This window comes from Ambystoma mexicanum, chromosome 8 (genome assembly GCF_040938575.1).
Source record: "Ambystoma mexicanum isolate Mex_15411 chromosome 8, UKY_AmexF1_1, whole genome shotgun sequence".
In the NCBI taxonomy this organism is placed as follows: Eukaryota; Metazoa; Chordata; class Amphibia; order Caudata; family Ambystomatidae; genus Ambystoma; species Ambystoma mexicanum.
Genome location: NC_090929.1, coordinates 798,268,455 through 798,292,767, shown reverse-complemented (window position 1 = coordinate 798,292,767; position 24,313 = coordinate 798,268,455). Strand labels below are relative to the sequence as shown.

The following is a 24,313-nucleotide window of genomic DNA, read 5'->3' as shown; positions in this document are numbered from 1 at the left end:
TCAGAGGAGAACGGTGGCGCTAGGCAAGGGATGTTGAGAAGGGGACGTATATTTTCTGCTGTAAGTTTTTTAGCACTTCTGGCTAGCATGGCCGGTGCTGGTATAAGAGGTGTGGAGTAGGAGGTTATGGGAATGCAGAATTGAAGGCAGTTGTGATGAAACCAGCCGCGGTGCTGCCAAACACAGTTTAAAAGGTACGCTCCTTTTAATCACGGTCCGGGTCGATAGCTGCGTGGCTATCCGGTATCAAAGAGCGGGGCACTGGAGATTCGATCACAGGAGGTTCGGGAAGGCGATTGGCAAACTGGTTGGCCCCACCAGCTCAAGGGAAGAAGGCTCTTTCAGATGAAGATCTCCTTTCCTCGTGTGGAGAAAAGTGGTGAGACGCTGCAGCAGGGCTTCACCGGTGGTGGTAGTCGTTGCAGATGTCTTTGGCTTCTCTCCTCTTTGGCCCCGTAGTTCCAGTGGCAACGTCTTGCTCTTCCAGTCCTCAGGACCCTGCTTTTATGCAGAAAGAGACCCATTCATACAGCCTAGCTGTCACTCACACAGTGGAGTGGTCTTCTTGGCGGGAGACCACCCAGCCTATCAGGTTAGAGTGCGACCTGATTTGCTGCGGCAACTCTGTCCAGGGGTCCTACTCCCCCTGCCACACAATGGACACACCCCAGTGTCATGATTCCTGCCCCTCATGTCCCCAGCCCTCCAAGATGTCAAGCTGGAGCCAGGCCACGATCACCTACATGGCCCTCAAGGGCCTCTCCATCCTTCCAAGGACCCACTTGGAGTCAGACTTGGCGCTTGTGGCACCAGACTCACTCACTCCCATAGGATAACATTGGGGATTGGACTTGTAGTGCATTGATGGGGACAAGATGGATGCCCCCACATATTTCGGTTCCCAGAACTTCATGTGCAGTCTAGTCTTTTGGGTGTGGTTCAGCCCAGTGACACCTGGGATACCGAGAGACTATTTAAGCCACGCCCAGGCTGAGAAACCTGCTTTGTGTTTTCTGCACCTGCAGCGTGACACTCACCGTGTTCGGATCTGTCTCCAGTAGGCCTGCATCTTTCTTCTGCGCTCAGCTCCTGCAAGAACAAGAACACTGTTAGGAACAGCCTTACTTTGCAGTGCTTCTGCCCATCATTCATCGCTTCTTCTGTTCTGAGGGCATCTTCGGCGGTGTCATTCCCATCCCAGCACGCCGCTTCCCAATGAAAAGGGAAAAGAACAGAAAAAAGGCATTAGTAAGCAATCAGCAAATCTTCGCAGATTTTTAAAGACTGTACGAGCTTCAAACACTGACCTGAATCCCAGCCGCTCTGGGGGAACTCTGTCTCCGGAACTTCTCATCCATCTGCAAGAGGGAAAAGACACTCCAGGTTAGCGTGGAAACATCTAGAGGCGCCGCATACCGCGCTTACTCACCGCATTTCTTCTTCATAACCGGCATCCACGCTGAAAACGCTGCGGCACCTAAAAGACACAGAAAAAGAACTCAGTTCAATACAAATACGAAAGGGTTGCAACGCGCATCGCGCTCTCACTCACCTTCAACGCTACTCATCTCAGCAGCACGTCGCCATCCCCGGATGCCGGCCATCATCTAAGGAAAGAAAGGAACGAAGTTAGAGAACTGTTCAAAAGACTCATTATACTTACCTGTCGGACTCTTGCCAGTGAAGTAACTAGGCAGCAACGAGCCTGCATCAATCAACGCGCCCCTGGGCTGAAAGCAAGACGGAGAGCACACTTTCCAAGAAAACAAGGCCCAGTCTCCAGTCGAGTAGAGTCCAGGGAAGGGTTCGAGGTCCTAAGAGGTCAGAACAGGCTGAGTGACGTCCCCGTAGATACCAGTTGAGCGTTACACCCACACTCAGTGGCGGCGGAAGGAGGGCTTCTGGGCAGAAGCCCACCAAACGGACGAACAAAGGATCCCCGACCTGGGTTAGGATCGTAGAGAAAGACACAAGAAATAAGTTATATTAAAGTTCTGGCAAATAACACCTACCGGAGCAAAGTTAATATTAAAATGCGCGGCAGTATGTTAGAGGCTGTCAGAAAAAGTGGTAGCCTCGAACAATGGGAAAATCCCATAGGGAAATATTTGCGGTTGAATATTTACAGTAGTAACCACTGCCACCAGCCAGAAACTTTAGAGAGAGGGACTTTAAGGTACCCCCTCGAAAATGAACATAGGGGAAAAACTATTAACCCCTTCCAGTACCTCCATAGTAAGATGGGTTGTACTGGTTAAGTTCATAAAAATCGACTAGTAAACTCAATGGGGATTTTACATGCCCTGGGAGACAGTAGTCAGTCCCAGGGTATGGCGTCTATGTTTGGGGGTCGCTACGACACCCCGGTGTCACTGCACAGAGGGTGCTGTGTAACACATGTGAATAAAGATGGTTCCTATGGGGGAGAGAAAATCCCATAGGCATTAAACACAAAAATAGCCTAGAACATACATAGCAGAAATGCCTAAGAGAGTGGGAAAAAGAGTCTCACTCTTAGCAGGTAAAAAGAAACAAACCCTTCAAATCCAGCAAAGCTGCTGGGGGACTCTATAGGTAAGGGAAATTAGCCATAAAATGAGAATTATCCCTAACAGTCATGTAAGTCCTATAGAAGACATTCAGCTGTATTAGTTTGAACCTGGCGTTTCTGGACACCTCTTTGGGATAAGGTAGTGCCCTTTCCCAGTCTTTCTCGGTCATGATGGTTCCCAAGTCCTTCTCCCATTTTTCTTTCAGCGTTGCGCTGCGGGGATTAGGACTATCCGTTATTTGGCTGTATAATCTAGATACTGGTTTCCAGCCGTTGCCTAGGTTATACATTTCTTGTAGTAGGGGGTTTGGTGGTGGTTCCTCAGGCCACATGCTCCATTTATTCTTTGTGGTGTGCTTAACCCGCTGGTACCACAAGTAGTGGCCTTTTGGCAGCCCCTCTTGGGCATGCAGCAATTCGAAATCCCTGAAAGTTCTGTTGTTAAAAATGTCCCCCCAGGTGTATAGTCCCACCTTCTCCCAGCTCCTCATTGCAGGTAGGTCAGTTAGGGTTTTGCATACATCTGCCATTAAGGGGAGTTCAGGTGAGTATGGTTGGCGTAGTTGAAGCATCGAGGTGGTCTTACTCCATACTTGTCTGCCTAGTTTCGCTATCATGGGGATGTTTGCCGGTTTGATCAGAGGGTTCCACAGTACTTCTTTGGGGTATGTCGGGGCCTTCGGTTGTTGAAGTAGTTCCGTTTTAGTTGATGGTTCATCAGACAGCCATCTCGTCGTGTGGCTGAGTTGTGCCGCAAGGTAGTACTTCTGGAGGTCAGCTAGTTGTATCCAGCCTTCTTTATGTGGTAGAGTCAGTATGTGTAGGGGTAGTTTGTGCCGGGACGTTCGCCATAGGAATTCTTTGAGCAAGGCTTCTAGTTTCCTGTAGAAGGGTGGTCTTATCTAGTAGCATACGTTTATGAAGTAATATAGGAATCTTGGGAGTATTATCATCTTAGTGATGGCTGCTCTTCCCATCATATAGTTTAGACCAGAATTTTACAGAGTTGTGCAGACCTCTCATCATGGCCTCTGTGTTGCATTTGTGTGTGAGCTCGGGTGTGTGTTTTATGATGACCCCCAGGTACCGAAACATTACCGGCTGCCACTTAATTCCTACCACAGGTAGGTCTGTCTCCTCTACCCCTTTCAGTTTGGGCAGCGGAAATACACAGGATTTCTGTTTGCTGAATTTATATCTAATGCAATCGGGGCATTTGTCTGTAGGTCTTTCAGGTATAGCAAGACATCGTCGGCGTATAATGAGATTATGTTGTATTTCCTGTCCACCCATATACCTGCATCAAAGAACTGCTTCCTAAAGTAGATGGCTATCGGCTCCAGCCCCAGGATGTATAACATCGGTGATAGTGGGCAGCCTTGCCTGGTGCCTCTCTGTATTGCCCAGGTCTTTGACACTGTGCTCCCAGTCTTCACCCTTGCCATGGGGGTGTTATATATTACTTTCACCCACCTCACAACGTTTTCTCCAAAGCCAAATTCACTCAGGACTTCAATTAGCCATTCCCAAAATATAGAGTCAAACGCCTTGATGGCATCCAGTGACAGTACTGCCAAGTCCTCCCCTCTTTCTAGGGTTTGCGCCATGATGTGCTGGAGTCTCCATAGATTGTCTCTGGTGTTGCGGCCTGGAACAAACCTGCTCTGGTCTTCGTGGATTAGGGACCCCACTACCCTAGCCAGTCTTTTGGCTAGTATGGGTGTTAGGATCTTACTTTTGTAATTTAACATCGCCAGTGGGCGGTAGGAGTCACAGTTATTTGCGGGTTTGTGTGGCTTAAGCATTGGGATTATAAGCGTTTCTTTCATGCTTCCCGGCAGGGTTCCTTTTTCGCACGCTTCCATGTACACTTCGTGAAGTATCGGGGTTAAGGTTGTTTCATAGGCTTTGTAGAACTCTGGCGGGAGACCATCGCTGCCCGGGGTCTTGCTTGCGGCAAGTGACCTGATTGCTTCCGTTACGTCTTCTGTGGTGATCTCTTCTTCCAGGGCCTCCCTCTGTTCACTGGATAGTTTGGGGAGTCCGATTTTTTCTAGGGTAGTCTTGATGTCCTCCTTCGGTACTTGTGTGTCGTGGGCTTATAGCTCAGTGTAAAACTCAGTGAAGATGTCGTTAATGGCTGATTGTGTTCTCTGTGTTACCCCATGTTTGTCCTTGATCTCGGTCGGCAGGTGTTTTGGGTGTTGTCTTTTGCCCAGCCAGGCCAGTAATCTGCCTGGTTTGTCAGCTTCTTTGTGCACTCTGGCGGTGCGCGTCATGAAGTCGAATTTAGATAGTCTCTCCCACGCCATTTGACAGTTGTTTCTAGTCTCCTTTAGTTTTTTCTCGTCCGTCTGGGTGTTTTGGGAGTTAGTTTCCAGTTGTCTTATCTCCTCCTCTTTGTCCTCTAGTTCTCTTTTCAATTGTTCCTGGACTCCCCCTGCACACGCTATTGTTTCCACTCGTGTCACCACTTTCATGGCTTCCCATAGTGTGCTCCAGGTGTCCACAGTGCCTTTGTTTATGTTTACGTATTCTTCTAGTTTGTCTCTGAGGGTTTCTCTAAAGGCTTGGTCAGCGAGTGCTTCGGTGGGCATTCTCCACTTCGGGATCGGGGGTCTGGGGCCTCCGATCTTCCATTGCATGAGTAAGGGAGAGTGGTCTGAGATCGATCTTCCCAGGTAGGATGCGGATTCTGCTTGCAGCAATTTTTCTCTATCAATGAGCAAATAGTTTATTCTGGTGTGTAGGTTGTGGGGGGATGAGTAGTAGGAGTAGGATCTCTTTGTGGGGTTCAGTTCTCTCCAGACATCAACCAGGCCTAGCTGATCTGTTGCAGTGTTCAGTGCCTGTGATGATGTGTTTTTCAGCTGCAGTGGTGGGTCAGACCTGTCGAGGGCTCCATCTTTAATACAATTGAAGTCCCCACCCCATATGAAGGTTCCATCTCTGTGGTGTGATATTTTGGAGCATAATTGCTTGAGGTGTGTGGGTATGCTGTGATGGGGGAAGTAGGAGTTCACTAGGCATATTCTAGTATGCTCAATTATTCCCCACATTAAGTATCTGCCCTCCTTGTCTGCTTCTGTGCCCAGTAGTTGGAATGGCGTTCCTGGACTCACCCACGTCTATACTCCTCACGCAGTAGTGGTGCCGCACCCTTGCCCCCCCCAGTATTGAGTCAGTTTATCTGTGGTTTCTGCCTTGAGGTGGGTCTCTTGGAGCATGGTGATGGATACTTTCTTCCTTCGCAGGAAGGATTGAATACGGTTTCTCCTTCGGTATGACCCCATCCCCCTCACGTTCCATGTCATGATTTTGAGTTGGGTTGCCATTTCTGATTCATGTGGGTTCTCGTGTCTCGGCTCCAGTTAGGGCCTTGAGGCGGCGGCCGCTTCCAGTGTTTGGCACCATCCTCCGGTCTTCACTCATTTTTAGTTCTGAGTCTTGTAGCGCTCCTGCCCTGGATCCCACCGGTTATTCGAAGCTTGAAGACAGTATGATGAACAAAACAGAAAACCTAACTGAAACTGGTGCACCCAGCGACTGCATCTCCTTCACAGTGCTCAGGTGCTCTCGCGCTGTCTAGTCCCATCCTGGGTTTCGAGGGCGAGTGGGGTCGTGCTTGCAACGGGCCTGCACAGATCTGTTTGTGGGTTAATGCTGTGTGCTCGGTTGGGGAGGCCGAGGAAAGTGCCATAATTGTTTTGCTATCTCTTGTCTTTTCGGTGTTCCTTGCGTTTCTATTTGGTATTCACGTTTTCAGAGTCGAGAGGGTGGAAGCGGTTGCGGGCCTGCTGTTCTCTGAGGTCTCAGCCTCGGGTTTCTTGGGATGATGCTTCTTCCCCTTCTGCAAGGTTATGTTCCATCCACATGGTGGCGCCAGCTGGTGTTTCTAAGAATATTGCGTGGTCTTTATGGATCACCTTCAGTCTTGATGGGTAAAGTAACATGTACTTCAAGTTCAGTTGTCTGAGCCTGGCTTTAATCGGGACAAATGAATTTCTCGCCCTTTGCACTGTGGGTGTGTAGTCGGGGTATAGGGTGATCTTGGAATTGTCGCGCTCTACGACTCCACCCTCTCTGGAATACTTTAGGATGGTTTCCCTGTCTTGGAAATTAAGGACCTTTGCGATTATCGGGCGGGGGTATGATCCCGGCAGTGGTTTCTTTTGAAGGGATCGGTGTGCCCTCTCTACGGCGAATTCTTGGGTTAGTTTTCCTGCCGCAATTTCTTGTATTAAGGTTTCTATGTAGGCCGTCGGGTTCATCCTTTCTGTGCCTTCCGGTACTCCGAGTATCCTTATGTTACCACACCTGGCGCACCCTTCTGCCTCCTCCGATCTTGCCTCCAGCGTGACCACTTTTCTCTCCAGTTCAGCCACGCGGGCCTTCAGGTCTACAGTGTCTTCTGTCGTTTCCTGGAGGGCTATTTCTGTATTGCTTACTATCTCAGCGAGATTACGGGCGTCTTGTCGCATGAGTTGCATGTCGGACTTCAATTAGTCAATTGGTCAATTTTGTTATCTATAAATGATGTCAGCGCGGCTATGGCTTCTAATACTTGAGCATCTCTGTCTTCCCCATTCGTGGTTTTCTGGTGTTCGACCTCTGGGGCCGGTGTGTGAGTTAGGGCATGAGATTTGGTTGTAACAAAGGTGTCCATGGTGGCTGTCCTCCCCTTGTTTCTGGAGAACATTGTGATGCTGAGGATCTATGCCCGTGTTTCGAGCCAAGCTTGTAGATCGATGTTCAGCCCATTCCGTGCCCCCGCTCCTCTTTTCTTACGGCATCTGGTAGATGTTCAAAGGGCCTCCGCGGGATACTTCTGTGGTGCCGCGGCTTGGATTTGTCCCTGCGGCTGGCAGTCCTCCCTTGCCTGGGTTTCCGATGCGGGTCTTGCCCGCTGCAGGGATGTAGCAGGGCGTGGGCGCTCGGTCCCTCTTTCTGGAGCTACTTCCTCTCTGCTCTCACTCCCGCAGCGGGTCTTGGCATCTGGCTCAACTTCATTTCCGTGCCCTAGCTTCGCAGCGGCGGCGCACCCGCCCACGTGCAGCGTCTTCGGCTCATAGGGGCGTCCCCCATCTTGTGTGGAGTTACGAAGAGGGGGAGAGGCTGGGACGGATGGATTTTCTTGCCTTCCCCAGTCCCGATTATTCGGGAGGTCGTTGGCTCTCTGTTGGGTATCGCTTTCGTCACCCCCCAGTGTCTTCCTTCGAGGGGGTGACACTCTGCTAACACAGTTGCAGGATCGGATTATGGCGGCTCGGCGTTTCAGCCTCCTTATGCCATGAGCACCAGGACACGCCCCTCTGCATTGGAATCATCGGCAGGTAAGGACCACCAACACGGAAATGGGAAGGAAGGGAGCTGAATCCTGTAAAATGTACATCTCAACACCAGAATTGGAGAACACGCCGGCTTTAACCAATTGTCCCAAACCAATAAAGCAACAGAGGAAAACTACCACCCCATCATACCATGGATGTGGTACAAAGAACAGAAACGCAAAGATTAATGAGGTAATAAAAATAAAATCAAAACTAGAAAAAACTCAACTTTCCCCATACACTTCTCACACGGAAACCCACATAACCACTTCTCTGCACAGCAATCTGCACATACTTCACCACGCTGCAACAAACACAACCCATTTCAACGGCACATGGGAACTCTCACTGATCCGATAACCGCACTCAAGCTCAACGCACGGTAAAAACCGAACTAAAGCTGCCAACAGAACATCACAGCTCTCACTATCCTACTCCTGCTACACCCTACTAACCCCCACCCCCCCCACCTTTTTCACATCCGCCAGAGTGCCTGTGGACCACTTCCGGTGGTGACAGTGCACAGTACAAATACCTTTAACATAACATAATATACTCCAATGGGGTTCTTTTTAATGTGGAAACCCAGGTAGCAATAGTGCTCATCCTCCGCCAAAGTTTTTCTATCAAGTGAATTTGGGTTTCTCCAAGTTAGTACCACTCAAAATCATTACCTTGGTCTTTGCAGTATTGACAGTTTCTTTTTGCATGCAGTGACAACGCAGTAATTGATCTTTGTAATACAATAGGTGTTAAATCAAATAAGACTGTCGCTGGCATATGCAAGCCAGCCTATGGAAAACCATGTACTTTTTGGGGGAAATTCCAGATTGTGTTTAGGGCATCCAGGTGGGCCACCACATACACATATAAAATGGGGGCAAATCTGCAACCCTGTTTCAGGCCCAGATTTTTCCCACAGGGGCTGGTCAATATTCCTCTCTGGTCTAAACGTATTGAAACCGATGTATATGAATAGAGTCCCTTGATGTAATATAGCAATCGGGAATCGATACCCCATTTTGTAAGCTTCACCCACAACAGCGGGCGTGATACGCTGTCAAATGGCCGGCTGTAGTCTACATAGCAGTAAAGATTTTTCTTCTTTAATCCCAACTTTGACTCCGCCATAAAGTGTTGTATTACCAGATTATTATTTGTGGTTCCATTGTTTTTTCAGAACCCAGTTTGAAACGGTTTCAAGAGCCCTTTTCTCCTTGACCCAGTCCGTTATTTACCTTAATAGTGTGCTGGTAAATCTTTTCTTGCTAGAGTCTTGCATCGCTGAGAGTTAGCAGGATCCAATTTCTACCTCTTTTTGAAAATCAGGATAAGGATAGATTCTTGCCATGTCTTGGGTATTATACCTGTAGCTTCAATTGATCTAAATACTTTAAAGAGGATTTCTGAGCACAACTTGGGGACACCCTTATACAGAATGTTAGGCACCCCATCTGGGCCCGGTGGACACGTAGATTTCAATTTATTGATGTTTCTTACATCTTCTACATCATATTCAATGTACTGAGTACTGCTTCTTACCTTTCAAGGGTTGTTCAATGATAATAAATCATCGATATTATAATACATATCCTAAATGTGATCAGTCCATATCGTGGCAGTAATTGGATTTAATTCCATTGGGTTGACAGAGGTCTTACTATCATTAAAGTGGTGCCAAAATGTCCTCTTGTTTTGGGTTTTGAGTAGGCCAAAAAACAGTAACCACTTTACATTTTTTTAGTGAGTATTTATGTTGGCGTAACCAATTTTTATAGCGTGTTCTTCATTTCATTAAATTACGATTTTTTTGGCGACTGTCAAAAATGCATCATCACACACGCTGGCCCTCGCTCTTCTATAGGCAACCTGCTCTTTTTGGATCAGGATGTCAAAGGTATTAGTGTGTAAGTTAATATATTTGCCTGGAGATTTAGACTTCCCTAGGCCTCTGCAAGATTAGATTTTTTTGCATCAGTGTGCCCAATTGCCTTTCATCCTGTTCCATTTGAGACAGTAATTGTTCACAGTCGTCCAATAATTGACAATTTCTTTAATTTTGGTTGTTGCCCACCTCAGATGGTTACCGTGGTTATTCACTCTAAGGGCTCCTCTGAGCTGTTTGGGCCCAGTTAGCGTGGGGATGTCGATCTGCCAGGACAAGATTTTATGATCGCTCAACTCATTTTCCTGCAATCTAATAGGAAGATAATTGTTAGTCCTGTCAGAGTTGATGATGACAATCTATATGTGAGTGTCTAATTCCGTTTGACCAAGTGCCAATCCCTATGGACAAATCTGATCGTACAAGTCAGGCATTGGAATTCAAATGCCTTCATTAGTTGATAACATTTGTGTGCTAGGTTACATAATTCTTCCTGTGCTAAATGCACATTTCTCTCACTCCAGTGCCCTGCAATCATAATTCCTCCGGTAGGGTTTTGCTCAAACCATTGCAACAACAACTCTCTAGTTATTTTTTAAAATTTCATCAGTGAAAAGTGCCTGAAGGTGGGTCATAAACATTAAGAATGAGAATCTTTCCAAAGAATGGGCCTGGATCAGCAGCACTGCTGGGAGAACATAGTGAGAACTACTAGGGCCCACGTAAGCCTGCACTGACAAGCTGACCCAAGAACCTATAGCTAACTTCCCACTAGCGCTGCTTCTATTAGAGGGAATTGCATGACTATGTGATATAGCAAATCCATCTATGTAGAATGGTCTTAAAGTCCAAGTTTCTTGTAGGAAGAAGTCGTCTGCACCAGTTATAAATACAAAGCCCTCTGGTTTTCCTCAAGAATGAGCTATAGCCTTGGGTGTTCCAAGACAGGAAAGCTATACTGCTTTCCACAAGATTTGATCAATTAGAGCCTCCTTGCACTGATTCCGGCATCCAAGCGTGTATTCTGCTCATCCACCATTGGAAAGCCACAAGTCATAAGCACCAATTTCTCTGAATTTCTTTCCCATGTACCTATTACCCGAGGATTTTCCAAAGGTCGCACTATACTTTTTGCCTTTCTACAAACCGTAAGAGATAAACCCAGTGTTTCCAATTGGTCTATATTTGCTTTGACCAGTAAGACCATCAGTGGAGAAGATAATTCAACTAGAGCCCAATTGGAATCGCTACCAAACCTGGGGAACTATATCTTGGTAACATCATGTGAGGTAATTACCTTTAGTTGATTTATTTTACCAAGCAGTGCTAACAAACATAGCCAATTTAAAAATGGGCTATACATTGTTTGATTCTTCTCTTGAATCAAGACCCTTCTTCCCAAGGCTATTAAATTCTCTACCATAGTCGAGGTGCTCGTAAGTACATCATGCAAGGTCCTAGACACTGCCTTATCACGTGGCTGGGAAGCAAGGCCCTCCGGAGCTGGGATCAAGGTTGCCTTAGGTGCAGCTATTTTTAGATTACTTCAGCCAATTGCACATTAAATATCCTCAGTGTAGTTTGGATAGTCTTTGAGACCGGTTGGGGATTAGGCAAGTTTGATGTTGCTCCCTGATCTTGCCTTCAGTTAACCGTAGGGCCATTGATCCTCATGATGCCATCAGCTAGCTGTTTTCCGATAAAATCGTTTTCCCTTAGCTTTTCCTTAGATTTCTTGCTCTTGTTTGCATTTCTACTTTGGGCTTCTTTACAGTCCCAGTCTGATGTATTGATGTGGAAGATAAGGGCTCTTTTATAAGGGATGAGGATTCCTTAGGTGGGATGAATATTTCCCCGTACTCCCAGTCCGAAAGATCTACCAATGAAGTAACAGGCTGCACTTGCTTGCTTGTAGACAGCCTTTAGGAGTCAACAATCAGATTAACCGCAGGCTTGCCAACTTTCCAAGGTAGGTCTCGATCCCTCTGGTCTAAACTAGGCTTCAATGCCCCATTTTAAGACGACATTACAAATTCCTGCATTTTACTAGAGTCTGCAAGCTTTAAGACTATATCAGCTATTGTGGCAATCATTTCTTTTAAGACTGATTGACCCTCAATTTTACCATAGTTGATTCACGATTAGGAGTACGTTTTCCTTACTATTTACTTCTATATGCAAGGTTGAAGTATGCTGTGTCGCATGATTTGAAACCTCAGAGCCATCCGAATCAGAATCGGAACAGGTTGTTGAATCCGAAGAGGATACCAATGCACTTAAATCCGGTGAGTCTGAGAGGTTAGCAACCATCAAATAATCAGAAGCTTTCTTCCCGGGTAATTCGCTCTCCCCTCCCAAAGAGGCCTTCTGAAGGCCAACACACATCTTCAGTAATGAGTTATTATTGTCAATTGTCGATGAAACAAAAGGGACCTCCTTGTTTGCGGGTAAATTAGTGGCTGTGTACTTACTCTGGAGCGAATATTTCGAGGGGGACAGTTCTATTGCAATAGGTGTTTTTATAGTTCGCCGATTCTTAACCGGCATAAAATCAGTTATTTTCCTAAGGCACTGGCTGTGTTCCTCCCCTCTTTTGCCGCTGAGCTTCGCAAGCCAGTTCGTCGTAAAATGCGTTTCATTTTATGCTGTACAATTACTGCGGCATCAAACACCTGCTATCATCGAAACGTGTGCTGGGCTCAAATGGAAGCAAACAACCCTGTAGTCACCCAAGCACATCCAAAAACAAGCCAGATGAGGGAAGTGAAGCACAGTCTCTAAGACCTATAGATAATGAGCGAGTCCCCTTTCAGGATAAGGCAAGAGAAGCAAATCAAAGCCTCCTGCCATTTAGTCCATGCTGCAGTGTGGGGGCCCGCAGCCAACACCAGCCAAAAACCACTGAAGACAAGTGACGCTGACCGACTCCGCTAACGTTCTCCGCTCTATTTGCCTCTTTGTAGTATTGCTCCTCCCTCAGGTAGGCATCGTAGAAAGACTTCATTGATATGCTGCTGTGTGACTGCCGTATCCCTGATTCGTCATAGACCTGTGTGATGCCCCCTGCCCCCCTTGAAGTTTCCTTCCATATTAGCCAGGCTATTAGGTGCTCAGCCTTGTCCCCCTCACCATGTATCTTCCTCATATATTGACTTATTGAACCTGGTCAATGCCTCTTGGCTATCTGGTTGGATAAGAAGTGCGTTCACCAGGTCTTTCACCACCCTTTGCAGATTACCCATGTCGTTCTCTAGACCTCTGATCTGCCGATCAGAGTCCTTCAGGGAATCCGATATTCTCCATACCCCCATTGCTTTAGAAACGCAAACCGCCTCTTACACCCATCATTGTGCTCTAGAAAGGCATTTCAAGCCTCCCATATGGTGGCTTGAAATGCCACACCCTCCAATGAATCCACCCTCAGTCTCCATGTTGGTATAGCAATGTGTTTGGTGATTCCACTAAACAGTGTCACTAGTGGAGGGTGGTCTGATAGGACCTTTAAGTATTCCGTGTTTTCAAATCGATGTGCACATTCACTGCCCACCAAAAGATAATCTAACCTAGAGTATGACTGGTGGACTGGCAAATAGAAGGAAAATCCCACAACATCCCTGTGTGATCCTTTCCATATTTGAACAAGCTACAACTCAACCACCATATTCAGTGACCTTGTAGATTTCTGCTTGAGCGCTGCGTCTGTGTTAGACCGGTCTTTGGCAGGGTCCAGGTAACAATTAAAATCCCAGCTCCAGATAAAGATGTTGGCTATCTCTCCCGCGCTAGGCCTCCAGTTCGCTCTCTCACATGCCCCTCTGTCACTGCGTTCATATTCCCGTAAACGATGGGTCCCCGCTCCCTGTCACATCTCCTCACGGGTCCAATGACCTTCAATGCCCACTGTCTCATTGAGTTTCCTCGTTGCTGCCTTTCTCCCTAGTCACCGGTTGTCCCCTCTGAGGCTCCAGCCAGGACCAGGCTTCCCATGCAGATAGAAGAAAGTAAGAGTTCCCATCAGCTAATAGCTTTAGTTTCGCCGGAAAAAACATACTTAAAATTGTGCTCAAAATGTTTTACTGCATCAAAGGATCTGCGTTGTTTCTGGACCCGTTGTGTGAAGTCGGGAAAGATGATGATCCTTGCATTACCCTGCTCGATACTGCCAACTCGTCCTGCCTACTGTAGGATTACATCACAGTACCTACAATTAAGCAGTTTGGCTACAATCCCTCTGGGGGGACAGGGGAAAGCCCCTGGCGGTGGCGGCCGCCCTGGCAGTTTAAGTGCCCACTCTGTTGTGAATAATTTCGAGGGGCCTGAGGGCATAAAGTGTCCAGCACCAATTTCTCCATGAATAATTCTGTGCAGTTCTCTCTTTCTGGCACCCCCCACCAGTCAGATATTGCACCTCCTGAAGCAGCCCTCTGTATCCTCTGCTCCATCCTCAAGGACTCTTGTGGCCCCTACCAAGTCTTTCAGCTGCTTTTGTAGTTGTGCCAGCGCATCTTCCAGGTCTTTAAAGCTGTACACACCAAGGACACGTCCACTCCCACCTCCTGGATTTTACCATCCAGCGCCTTCCTTGAGTCCTGTATTGCCGGCATCAGACTTTCTATTGTCACTAGTCCAGGTGCTGGCTCGCCCTCTGCATTCTCTTCTGGCCGATCCGCAGCATGCTTGTGATCCAACAAGGCTGAAACATGTCTGGGGATGCTTGTGGTCTCGTGCAGAAGGGATGTGACGTAGCAGTTCGGGCTGGACTGCCCCTTTTGGGGTAGGACCAAGCCTGATTTGCATATGGTTTTTCCCCTTCTGTAATGGCTTGGCAGGCTGAAAAACAATGGTCTGGAGGGTTGCCCAGAGCTTTGCCCGTAGTTATGATTAATTCAAAACCTTACAGCCATCACCTTTCTGTTTTGCCAAAGTCACCCCAAGTGGGACGGGTATGCCCAAACGTGGGTCCCGAGTCTGCCGGGCCTAGAGACCCAAGCTACTCCTCACTGATGACGCCCAACAAGGCTGAAACATGTCTGGGGATGCTTGTGGTCTCGTGCAGAAGGAATGTGACGTAGCAGTCCGGGCTGGACTGCCCCTTTTGGGGTAGGACCAACCCTGATTTGCATATGGTTTTTCCCCTTCTGTAATGGCTTGGCAGGCTGAAAAATGATGGTCTGGAGGGTTGCACAGAGCTTTGCCCGTGGTTATGATTAATTCAAAACCTTCCAGCCATCACCTTTCTGTTTTGCTATGACTTGGCCGCCACATACGCCACCCTCTTTTGTTGCCCCTTCACCATCTCTTTTCTTTGGGGGAGGGGGGTTTAACCCCAGGCTCAACTCCAGGTGAGCCTCGTCCTCAGCGTTGACTTGCCTGCCTGGTCAAACCTGGCTCCTCCGTGTCCGTCCAATATGCCTTCCACAGGCCTCAGCTGGCCTGTATGCTCCCTGCCACTGCACACTCCCACGTGCTGTTATCACCCTTGACAGCAATTTATTTTAAAATGTGTTTGTTGGCATTTATATATAGACATTTACACATGCATCAAACACATCGTTTCTTGCAATACATTACGCCTGTATGCATATTCACATGTTATTAACAATAGGTTAATACAATAACAAACACAAACTTTCTTCCCTTATCAGGCAATGTTTTATACCTATCAATTCCCTTTACTTTGCAGATGGTCAGGGGTGTCGTGTGTGAGTTCCGTTATCTCCTGTATGGGCACCGCACCCAAGGCAGCATCAATGGCATAGTGTCCTTTATTTACATCAAAGTTCAGCTGACTTAAAAAATGGCCTATGGTCGTTCATTGGGTTTGTCATCTGAAGGAGGGAACATATCCCAGACCAACGTTTTCCAAGCTTCATAGTTAACACCTGCAGTCGACTCTGACCTAGCAACCACCCTACCCCACACTCTGGACTCTGCTTCTGCCCAACGTTGAAATATCCTATATCAGCATGCATATTGTGGGCCCCCGACTGATTTCCAGGCCATCGCTATGGATCTTTTGGCCAGTATGCATGCCATGTCCATGAATTTTACCACCCGTTTCAACTTACTACCTCTGGGGTATGCCACCAGCAGACATTCTTACAGGGTCCATTCATATCGTACTATCCCAGCCCTTCTGCATGCCTGTTCTATACGTGCCCAGAATCGTATATGCACACATCCCCAGAACATGTGTATAGCCCTGCTTCCGCTGCACCACACCAGGGGCACAATGTTTGCGTGTTTAATTTATCTATACTATGTGGTGTCATATGTGCGGGGGAACGTTCAGCTGGATTAGTCTGAAGCAGGAGTTCCTGGACACTTCCCGGGGGTACAATATTCGTTCCCACTCCCTTTGTTATTTCACCCCCCAAATCTGGCTCTCAGCGTTCTTTCAGTACTGTTTGCTTGGGGTTGGGCCTGTCTATCAGTAGACCATATAATCTAGACACCCGTTTCCAGCCGTCACTTCGGTTGTGCATTAGAGTCAGTAAGGGGTTGACTGCCGGCTCCCCAGGCCATGCCTCCCACCTCCCTCTTGCCACTTTCCTAACCCTCTGGTACCACAGAAATTGCCCTTTGGTCAGCCCTTCCTTCTCAAGTAGAGATCTGTCACGACCCTCGCCCAAAACCCCCTCCGGCAAACCCATTGGCCTGGTGGAGTCAGGACTCGGGCCTCTAGAGCTTGGCATCCTCTTCAAAAGCCCTCATGGGGCTAGTCCTGGCGCCTATGGCGCCAGGCTCATATAACATGAAAAACAATGTGCTTGGGAACTACTTTATTGTATTGTCAACCAACATGGAGGCATCCACATAGCTTGGTTCCTAAGAACCAAGCTATGCGGCCTAGTGTTTTGGGTGTGGTAGCCTAGAGACTACTTCACCTGGACTATTTTGTTGGGGCTATTTAAACCACACCCGAGCAAAACACGATTTGCGTTACTTTGCAGCTTGCAACGTGACGCCCACCGTGTCCCGCTATTCCCTCGAACCTCAGAGAAGCAGAACCTGCAAGGAGACAAAAGGATCATCATTAGCAGCAGCATCTTACCTGCAGTCTTCATCTTTAAACACTTGCAGCTACTGAGAACAGCTTCCTCGAATCTGCACGCCTCCTGGACAGAACGACCTGAAAGAGGAAGATAGAGCCAACATTAAAGAAAGCAGTAGAGACATTTACAAATTACGAACTGCTCAAAAGGCTTACCTGGCTGGTCGCCTCTCGGCTGGCACCACTCCGGACATTCCACTCGCGCTGAAGAACACTGCGACCTACAAGGAAGGAAAACACAGGTTAGCAAAAGCAAGACTTTGCAGAGCTGCGCATAGAGCTTACTTACCGCATCATAGCGCTCTTAATGCGCCATCATGTACCAGCGGGGCTCAACCAAGCCAGTTCGCCGCGCTGAAGCTCCGCATACCTAAGGGAGAAAAAATGAGACATTTTAAACAAAGAAAGGCATGCAGGATAGCAACAAAACTAAAGAACAGCAATAAGACCTACCTGAACAATATCAAACGGGCCGGCGTCAGTGAAGTAACCGGATCGCACTCGCCCAAGAAAGACAACGCGCTCCTGCAAAGAAGGCAGGACGGAGAGCATGCCTAATTCTACCACAAGGTGAGGAGAGGGCGCCAGAGGGACTGAAATCATACGGGGGTGGAGGGAGGATACTACCCCAGTCGGTCAGTCTTGAACACAGTCCTCCTGTATTTTCAGGCAGAACATTCCCCACAGACCACATCAGGGCAAAGCTGAGAAGCATACCAGCGAGTAACCCGGCTGGGTGGAGTCCCTGTGGATACCAGGTGAGCGTAACGAGATCTGAACTCCCTAAAGACACCTTCCTCATACACATCACCCCATGTGTAGATACCCCATCTTTCCCAGTGTCTCACCACCGCCAAGTCTATTCTGTCCTTACAGACATCTGCTGCCATCGGAATCTCAGGTGAGTAGGGGTGTTCGAGTTTCAGCAGTGTCAAAGTCCTATGACACACTTGCCGCCCCAGTGTCACAATCATGGGCGTGTCGCTCAAACATTTCAGTGGCAACCATAGTATTTCCTTCAAGTGTGCCGGAGCCACCAGACTTTGTAGCAGCACTGTTTCTGAAGTCGCTTCATCAGAGAGCCATCTAGCAGCAAAGCTAAGTTGCGCCGGCAAAATATATCTCTCCAAATCCGGCAGTTGTGTCCCCCCTTCCTTATAAGGGTAAGCAAAGAGTTGTAAGTGCTAGTTTGTGCTGGGCAGCAGCCCACAGGTACCCTCATAAAGTACTTCTATTAAGCGGAAGAAGGGGGGCTTGATGTAGTAATGGACACTGCTGAAGTAATACAGGAATCTTGGTAAAATTATAATTTTGTTGATAGCAACGCTACCCATCAGGGACAATGGTAACTTGGACCAGAATGTTACAGACTTTCCTAATCCCTTCACCACAGCTGCCATGTTACTTTCATGCATTTTCTCTGGCATGTGCCTTATATTCACCCCCAAATATATAAATTATTCCAGCTGCCACTGGAGCCCCAAATTCAGCAATTTGTCCACCTTCATCCCTCATAGACCTGCCAATGGGAATATACAGGACTTTGCTCTACTGAAGAAGATTCCTGACACCTTTGCATAGTTGTCTAGCACCTCAAGTATCAATGGCACATTGCAGTGTGGATCCCTCGGGTATAATACAACATCATCCGCGTAGAGTGATACCAGATAGCAAACTCCTCCCATCCATATTCCTGCCTCCAGCAATTGCTTTCTGAGATGGATTGCTATTGCTCCAGCCCTAGTACATACAGCATGGGTGACAGCGGACACCCTTGCCTGGTGCCCCTGTGTATGTTCCAGGCCGATGATACCAACCTCCCAGATTTAACCCTCGCCACCGGTTCAGTGTATAATATCTTTATCCATTTAATGAACTGTTCACCAAACTCTCTCAATACTGCTAGGAGCCACTACCAGTACAATGAATCAAAGGCTTTTATGGCGTCTAGGGAGATAATCGCATATTGCGCCTGGGAGTCAGCCGTTTGTGCTATAACACGTTGTAGCCAGCGCAAATTCATGGCTGTGCTGCGGCCCGGTATGAAACCGTTATGATCCCCACCAATTACCCTGGACAGTCATTTTGCTGGTATGGTCATAATTATCTTACATTTAACATTGCCAGTGGCCGATATGAATCGTATTTGTCAGTGGCTTTCTCCGGCTTGGGAATAGGAATCACTAGGGATTCTCTCATGCTCGTTGGGAGCACCCCCTTTTCATGTGCCTCCTTAAAAACCTCGTGTAACACTAGGGTCAAGACTGGTGCATATACTTTATAGAACTCTGGGAGGAGTCCATCCCTCTCCAGGAACTTGCTAGTGGCCAGCAATTTAATGGTCTTGCCTATTTCTTTGGCCGATATACCTAGGTCCAACGCATCGCATTGTGTTCTGCCCAACTTAGGCAAACCTATTTCTTCTAAGGAGCCTAATATATCATATTGGGGTACCAGTTCTTCGTGCCTATAGAGGTGGGAATAGAATTCGGTAAAGGTATCATTAATTGCCTGTTGTGACTTAAGTGTGTTGCCCTCATCATCTTTAAGTTCCGTGGTTAAGTGTCTCGAGTGTTCCCTTTTGCACAGCCATGCCAGTAACCTGCTTGGCTTGTCCCCCAGAGAGTGTGCCGTAGCAGTTCTAACCATGTAATCCAATTTTGATAGCCTCTCCCAAGCCTCTTGCCAGTTGCTCCTAGCTTCAGCCAGGTTTAACTCCTCTTCCCGGGTGCCCAGTGTTCGAGTTTCCATCCGCCCAATGTCTTCCTCTCTTTTCTCCAGTTCCACCCTTAATGTCTTTCTGATACCTCTCTCACTGGCGATGACCTCCCCCCCTCACCACTACTTTCATTGCCTCCCACACTGTGCTCCAGTCCTTCACACTACCCACATTTCTATCCAAGTATTCCTCTAGTTTTGTTTTGAGCTAATCTCTGAAGATTTGGTCCGTCAGAGCGTCTGTGGGCATGCGCCTCAGTGGTATAGGGGGCCTCGGACCTAGCATCGTCCATTCCAACAGGAGCGGTGAGTGGTCTGTGATTGACCTGCCTATGTATTGTGCCGATTCTAATTCCACCAGTTGGGTCTTTCCCACAAATAGGTAAGTCTATCCTAGTGTACAGGCAATGGGGCGAGGAGAAATACAAGTAGGACCTATCGCTAGGGTGCAGTTCCCTCCATACATCTACGAGATCCAGGTTCCGTAGCAGGCATTCAGCACCACAGAAGCCACCCTGGTCGGTTCACAGGCGAGAGAGACCTATCCAAGTCAAGATCCCTAACACAATTGAAGTCACCCCCCAGATGAAAAAGCAGCCCCGGGATGGTGTTATCTTAGTACATATATTAAGGTAAGATGGGATTCCATGATTGGGGAAATAGGAGTTGATTATGCATATTTCTACTTGTTCTATGTGACCGCGTAATATCAGATACCTCCATCCCCATCAACCGGAAAAGCACAGCAACATTTTTTTTTTTTTTTTTTTTTTTTTTATTATTTTGTTTTTAATTGTATCACAATTTTTACAAAAATATAGGAATGATAGTCTTCATATATCAAATGTCCGAATTCTTTTTAGAAGTGTCTTTGTTTAGTAGGCTTAGCCTTAAGGGAAATCCTCCTACTCGAGCGTCAAGGATTTAAGGAAGAGTGTTACTCCTATAACGCATCTAATGTTGTTCCCGTTCGTCAGGAGTATCCAGAGGTTTTCTTCGTCGAGGGTGAGGTAATTTTTCAATGGGACTGCAAGGTATCTATCTCTTTTCGTTTTGAGCCCAGTACATTCCATTAGCAGATGTTTTGTGCTTTCGATGGCATTTATCGATTGGCAGAAGCGGCAGGAACTTGATGGTACTTGCTTGCGTAGTGCCAAAATTTCGTTGGTTTTTATTTGGTTCAGCTTAAATCTTAGGAACAGACGACTTAAGTTCTTATCTGGAAACCTCAGTAGATAGCCCCGCATGTCGTTTAGCTTCATTGGAGCAGTTGGTAATTTTGCTGTGGTGGAATACGACCAGGCCATTTCTTGGGTATGGATCCAATCTGCTTCTAAAAGTTTTTGCGACACTCGATTTGGATTGTGTATGAGTGTTTCAACAGAAAGATCCAGTTCTTCCAACATTTTCCGGTTGGATTGCTCCCAGCTTACAAGCGCCCGATTGTTTCCCTCGTTAAGTTCTTTCCGTATGAGGTCCAATACTTTGACTTCTGGATTGTTTATTACCTTGCGGTATAACATCAAGGTGGCTCTCAGTCTTATTGCCAACAGTGAGGAAATGCATAGCTCTCGTCTTATTAGTGCGATTGGAGTGGATTGGGCTAAACCGAGGACCTTTCGCCAGAAAAAAGCTTCCAGTTTCTCCCAGATGGTGTTCGGAGCTAGCAGCATTGCGTCCATCCCATAAACTAGGGTAGGAACAACCTTGGCTTTGTAAAATCTCACGATGGGTACAATCGAAAAACGGCCGTGTTTCTTGTCCACGGCCTTAGCTTGGGCTGTGAGATTTTTTAACTTTGTCCAGAGTGTTTCAAGCGCGGGTTTTTCCTCTTTATCGTTACTGATTACAATCCCAAGGTATTTAAAGGCTTCCACTCTTTCCAGGTTCCTTCCATCACAATGCCAAGTAAACTTAGAGTTCCACTTTGAGGGTCTCCCCAGGGTAAGCACTTTGGTCTTTGCGGTGTTAAGGCATAAGTTGTTTTTCGACATATATGCTACCATGTTGTCCAGTTGTCGTTGAAGACCTATAGGGGTTAAATCCATCAGGATGATATCATCCGCGTACAGTAGACGGTCTATCTTCTCCCCTCCCATTGTCGGGGGAAAGTGTCTGATCGTAAGAGTGGAATCTTCATAATCGGCGATGTAAGAGTTGTACAGCGATGGAGCCAAAGGGCAACCCTGCTTGACTCCACGTGCTGTTACAATTTCTTCCGAGAGTCGGCCGTCTGCACTTAGACGAACTCGGATTGATGTTTCTTGATGTAAAGCCTTGATTGGATTTAAAATTGACTCCGGACAGCCTTTAGATTCCAGTTTCGCCCATAAGCGTTCCCTATCTACCTGGTCAAACGCTTGTACCAGATCGATGAAAACGATATAGATTGGGTTGCCACTTTGAAGAGCCTTTCCCTTTAGCACACTCATGAGTAGGATGTTTGTTGAAGTTCCAGAGTTTCTGATAAAACCGTTCTGGAATGGGTCCATTGCTTTTGACGAACGCGTCCATTCTTGGAACGCGTCTAGGGCCAAGGACGCAAAAACTTTCCCCATTACGTCCAAGAGGGCGATGGGCCTGTATTGGTTCGGATCGTCTGTCGCACCTCTCTTGTAGATGGGCACAATATTGGCTTTTCGCCATGTTGGTGGTATTGCTCTTTTACTGTTACAGTTGGAGAAGAGTTCGCTCATGATGTTGGCCCAGCATTCAGGATTTTTTTTTAATTCCATGTTGCTGATCCCGTCAGGTCCTGGAGCCCTCGAGTTATTTAGTTTTTTTAATTTGTCTAGGATAGACTCTTTATCGTCAGGGATAGACCATGGGCTTGTCTTTTTGTGGCGGTCGCTCGTCGGAGTTTCAGTTACGTTCACTTCACTAGTGGGAGCAAATAATTTTGAAAAATGATCGATCCAGCGTGCCTCGCCCACGTTGTTCTGGATGCTCTCGTTGGTATTCTTTTGTGTTCCTTTGATCAAGTTCCAGAACTCTTTAGGCTTCTTGCCACAGATGGTTGACAGCATTTGCTGAGAATCGTTCAGGTATAGCTGGTAGCGATGGTTGTGAAGCCAGCTTCTGTAGTGCCGGGCCGATTTTAGCCACTTTTCGTTGTTCTCTGAGGATGGAGTTCTTTGTGCTAATCTTTTGAGTCTTCTAAGTTCCTTCCTTTTCATTACCAGATCTTTGTTGTAAGCATGGGGATAAGATTGGTCTTTCTTCTCCACCGATGCTTTAGCTGGTTCCATTAGAAATCTGGTTAGCAGGGGTGTGTAGTCCAGGTCCAACTCTTTTCTTTTAGACACTGTTGATCCTGTAATTTGAGAGCCAGCGAATTGGGCTTCCAGTTCCCGTATGCCCTTTGCAGATATTTTGACTCGCTTACCTTTTTCTGTTATCTCCAGTGGCAGATTGTTCAGAATCGTTTGGGATTTGGTGGCCCAAACTTCTATCACCAAGAGATTGTGGTCACTGAAAGTTGTTGGCCTGATTGTAAAGGAGCAAATCTCTGGCAAGATGTCTCTCGAGACGAATATATGGTCTATTGTTCCTTTTTGATCGTCTCGTTGCCATGAAGGAATTGCCAGATTTGCTTTGTTTCGCTGCCAGTGAAGATTGTGCATGTCTCGTTCGGCCATGATCTTGTCCAGAAAAATACCTCTCTCCCGCACGGGAGACTTTAGGTTTAGCGATGTAGAGCGGTTGCCAATTCCTTCACATATGGCATTGAAATCCCCGCCTATAATGGTACTGTGATCATCCCATATCTTCTGTGCTTCCTCAAAAGCGTTTTGAAGTTCGTTGAGGAGGTCTTCGTTGGTTGTTACCTGAGGGTTCCAATAAACGTTGACCAAAAGAATCGAGCTTTCCTTTTGATTCAGTGTGACGGATTTTCTTGTAAGAAGCACGGCTTGCATCCAATAAGGAGTTTGTAGTGTTTTGAAAATTTCCAGGCCTGATCCTGCTCTAATGGCGATAATGAGGCCAGCTGATGGTCTTCCCGATTCACCTTTTCTAGCACACGTGAAAACTATGTCGTAACCATCTAGTTGGGGTTTAGTGGTTAGCCAAGTCTCCTGGAGGCAAAGTGCATCGAAAATTCCCAGATTAACATCGGTTTCTCTTGTTAAGTGTGCAAAACCTCTCGTGTTCCAACTGCCAAATCTTAATGGATGTGGCGATGGAAATTGTGTTTTTCGTTCTTTTGGCTTTCCCAAGCACATATGGGTCTTCATTCCTCTCGATCGTTGCTAGTAATTTTTGTGGTTTGATGCTTCGGTTCTGTGCCATGTCCAAGATTCCACTTCGTTTGAACTTAGTCTGTCATCGTTGTTGGGAGACCAGTTATTACAGTTGGAATGTTGGGGTCGTTTGATTCGTAGAGTGTTTTGCTCCCGGTGCGTGTCTTTTTGAGGAGTTATCTCAGATCTTTTTCTCTCTTTCTGGTTATCCGCTCCGTTTCTTAAATTCAGTGGACTTCGGTTCGTTCGGCCAGGTTGTGCATGAGGCATTTTGCTGATGTATCTAGTGCTCTTTTGCAGGGTGGCCTCTGTGTTTCTCTTGACTCTTTCGGTTCGCGTAGATAGGTCCTTTTTTATGTTAGCCTGTTTCGGATCCGTTACTTCAAATCCCATGGAAAGTAGGTTTTCGGATTCTCTCAGTATGTATCGTTTAGTATTTTCCGAGTAGAGATGTATATAAGAATAGTCAGTTCTCCCGATGGTGCTTGGTTCTACTATCCACAGGTCTTTATTTCCAATCTTCTTCAAACTTGT

General features: G+C 47.0%; 1 protein-coding gene across 4 annotated transcripts in view; it reads right to left on the bottom strand.

Annotated features, from left to right (window-relative positions):
• SIRT1 (sirtuin 1) overlaps positions 1-24,313 on the bottom strand; it is a 2,084,986-nt gene that overhangs the window by 280,282 nt on the left and 1,780,391 nt on the right. The gene's annotated exons all lie outside the window — the stretch shown is intronic.